Consider the following 4,250-nt stretch of genomic DNA (forward strand, 5'->3'; position numbering starts at 1 on the left):
TTTAATTTAAAGCACCATCAGTGCATTCATTTTGCCAATCTTACTTCTGTGTTTCCCATTTTAGCTACCTACAAAAATAATTGCTTGGTTATATTGCTGTCACCTGCCTTTTGTGTAAAAACAGTCAACAGAACTGCAGAGGACTATACATCCTATTAGTTGGGAGGCTCTTTCTAGGACCATCACTGTGAATGATCCTCTCAAGCCCATTTCTATTCAGTAGTCTTGGCATTATAGTAATGACTTGGAAGCTGGATATTTTTCTAAGTTATAGAATCTGTGCATGGTTGGAAGAGATGCTATCATTTCTACTAGTACTTTCAATTGCTTCTTTTCAACATCTTGTTGATAACACAGAAGAGATTGGAAACTCAAAGCTGCTGATCCTCTAAAAAGAAAAGGACACCAGTAATCGGTTTCTCAGAATATTTCTTTTAAAATTCCATTCTTTTGTTTAATATCTTACCGTCTTAATCAAGAATTGTATATGCAAATCATTCTGTTTTAAGATAATTGAAATTCCAAATCAAATCCATGCTGTGAAATAATAAGAGTCTCTAAAATTGTCTTACTATAATAGGACTGTGATAGTTTAAGATGTGTTGGGCTGGTCAAAACAGAGTGAGGAAGCATATGATACAATAATAGTCTAAATTGAGGAGGTCGTTCTGTATTTCCATTCTAAGAGTGAACTTTGGAGTAAGAAAGCCTTGAGTTAAAATCTTGTTCTCTCACTTGGTACCTGATCTATGTGTAAGATTGTACAAAAGTGTTAGCACAAAGGCTTAGAGAGTTAGGATGCTTATGAGCTCAGATGATATAGTCCAGAGTGAATTGAGCTACTAACAAGAAGGCCACACTTTTTGGGGGGTTTAAACCTACCATTGATCCCTTAAGAAAAGGTGAGCAATTTCCTCCTTGTGTGACTGATGGCCTCAGAAACCCAGTCGAGGGCCATCTCTGAGACGGTTCCAATTCCGCAATAATGAAATGTAGCAGGTAGAAGTATGGAATAAATGTCGTTGCTGTTGCTAGGAGTTGAGTAGGAATCAACTCATAGCTGACCCTCCAGTGGGTTTTCAGAGACTATAAATTGCATGGCAGGAGATTGCCTGTCTTTCTCCCACAAAGGAGCTGGTGCATTAAAACTCCGTGCCTTTGGATTGGTAGCACAACTCCTTGCCTGTAAGTCACCAGCACTCCCTCATGCATTAAATAGTCAATTGTCATTAAAATCCCAAGCTTCTATTTTACCTCCCTCCCAATGATATTATGGAGCCTTTTTGATTTGTACATTTCTTTTATAATTATTAAAACCTCAAGGCAATGTATCGACATTCTATATTGGAGAAATAAAAAGATGATTGGTGAAGGGTAAATGATTAAGAGAATGTGCTAATCTATGTTTGGTGAGTTGCTGTGGATTTTTTCATTTGTTTTGAGTTGTTTGGTTCTTTTTCCCCTCTTTTTCTTTTTCAAATGCTTTCTCAGAAGCCCCACTGAGTAAATTCTGGTGACATCTCAGTGGATAGAACTGTAATATATGTCCACTTCTACCTAAAGGGGGGAAATAAGAGATAAAATTTATTATGTATACATTGTTGTTCTTGTTGTTATGTGCCATCGAGTCACTTGTGACTCATAGTGACCCTATGTATAACAGTTCTAAACTCTGCTCTGTCCTGTGCCAATCTCATTGTCTCTGACACACTCATACCTATTGTCCTAGTCACTGAATCAATCCACCTCCCAGAGGGCCTTGCCCTCCTGTGCTGTTCCTCCACCCTCCCAAGCATGATGTTTTTCTCTAAGGACTGGTCCCTCCTTACAACATGACCAAAGTATGTCAGACGAAGTCTCAGAATCTTTGCCACCAAGGAGCAGACAGGTTTAACCCTCTCCAAGATTAATCTGTTTGTTTTCTTAGCAGTCCATGGTACCCTCAGCACTATTCTCCAACACCAAAGCTCAAAAGCATCAACTCTCCTATCCACCCTGGTCATTGTCCAGCTCTCTGACACGTAACAAGTGATTGCAAAGACCATGGCCTGTACCAGATGCACTTTGGAGAGGTCCGTAACAGCAGACTTTCCCATCGCAATACATCTTTTAATTTCCTGGCTGCTAGTGCCAAGAGTGTTGACTGTGGAGCCAAGCTCACTAAAGCTGTGAACAATCTCAGTCTCTTCACCATCCATCCTGATGCTGCCAATTGGTCCAGTGGTGACTCTTTAATAAATTTGGTTCTGGTTATAAGCAAACAAGAAGCAATGAATATTGCATAGGTAATTAGAAGAAGTGATTACCTTTTTCTTCTCAAAGACCCAGTTTCTGTGTATCTAACATCTAGAAAATAATGTTAAATAAAATTAGCAGGGCTCAAGGAGGCACTTCAGATAAAGTAGATCATGCCTTGTCTAGTTCATAGTGAGTTCTTAGTATTTGTTGGTCTTAATGTTATTGTTATTCCAAATTAAGAGCAAATCGATTGCTAAAATGGGACAAACACTCCTGAATTACCAGGGAGGATTTTGGATGCCCTGTATTTCTTCGATAACACCTTTCTTATGTGAATCTGGCCCCGGGCATATACTTCTCATTACCAGTTTAAAACCTGATTTTGCTGACTTCTTCTTTACTGCCACTTAACAAACACTTTTTGGCACAAACTCTATTGGGTGGAGGTGACATCAGATTTTATATGTAACCACAGACTAAAAAATCCAACACCCAGGGAAAACTTTCTAAATAAAGTATGTGTGAAGCTGCCTTTAAAAATCTTTCTTTCCCCAAAAGAACATTCTAAAAACCAAAGTTACAGGCTTCAGTGCTTAAATAGTGGGTTTTCTACTTGAAAATGGTTAATAAGGTTGCCATGAATCTGGGATGTGTTGATGGTTGCTAATAAGAAAAAATCATAATACAAATTCTTTTGAAGGTGAAAATGGTTAACTCACTCAGCTGCTAACTGAAAATTGTGAGTTCGAGCCTGCAAAGAGGCCTTTAGTATAGTAGGGGTTTTTTTTCCTTTTCTCTCCACTGTTCACTTGACAGTGAATTAAACCCAATTATTTTTTACACTATTCATGCATCAAAATGGTTTGCTCAGCTTTTGGTTTAACTCTAAAATTGTGAGTTGTTGTTGTTGTTGTTATGTGCTGTTGAGTCGCTTGAGACTCATACCAACCCTATGTACAACAGCCCTAAACTCCGCTCTGTCCTGTGCCAGTGGCACTGTCTCTGACACTCCCATCCTGATTATTCCAGTCACTGAATCAATCCATCTCATAGAGGGTCTTCCCCTCCCCTGTCGCCCCTTCACCCTCCCAAGCATGATGTCCCTCTCTAAGGACCGGTCTCTCCTCACAACCTGTCCAAAGTATGTTAGACGGAGCCTCAGAATCCTTGACTCCAAGGAAACACCCGATTTAACCCTTTCTAGGATGAATCTGTTTGTTTTCTTAGCAGTCCATGGTATTCTCAATACTCTTCTCCAGCACCACAGCTCAAAGGCATCAATTCTTCATCTATCCTTCTTGGTCATTGTCCAATTCTCTGATATATAATAAGTGATTGTGAAGACCATGGCCTGTATCAAACGCACCTTAGTCTCCAGAGAGACACCATTGCTCTTCAGTACTTTGGAGAGGTCCCTAACAGGAGACTTTCCCATGGCAATGCGCCTTTTAATTTCCTGGCTACTGGTGCCAAGAGTGTTGACTGTGGAGTCAAGCAAACTGAAGCTGTGTACAATCTCAATCTCTTCACCATCCATTCTGATGCTGCCAATTGGTCTAGTGGTGAGAATCTTTGTCTTCTTGACATTGAGCCTCAATTCATATTGGAGGCTGCAGTCCTTGATCCTCTGCAGCAGGTGCTTCAGGTCCTCTTCAGTTTCAGCAAGAAGGGTTGTGTCATCTGTATAACGCAGATTGTTGATAAATCATCCACCAATCTTGACCCCACATTTCTCCTCATAGAGCCCAGCCTCCCAGATAATCTGTTCTGCATACAGGTTGAAAAGGTATGGAGATAGGATGCATCCCTGGCGTATGCCCTTCCCGGTTTTGAACCATTCAGTGTTCCCTTGCTCTGTTCTGACGACTGCCTCCTGGTCCAAGTATAGGTTTCACATTAGCACGATCAAGTGTTCTGGGATTCCCATTCTTCTCAGAGTCAGCCACAGTTTGTTATGATCCACACAGTCAAATGCCTTTGCATAGTCAATGAAACTGTGATAAAATTGTGAG

This window comes from Elephantulus edwardii, unplaced genomic scaffold (assembly GCF_000299155.1).
Source record: "Elephantulus edwardii isolate Elephantulus edwardi_28Jun2011 unplaced genomic scaffold, EleEdw1.0 scaffold00077, whole genome shotgun sequence".
Lineage (NCBI taxonomy): Eukaryota > Metazoa > Chordata > Mammalia > Macroscelidea > Macroscelididae > Elephantulus > Elephantulus edwardii.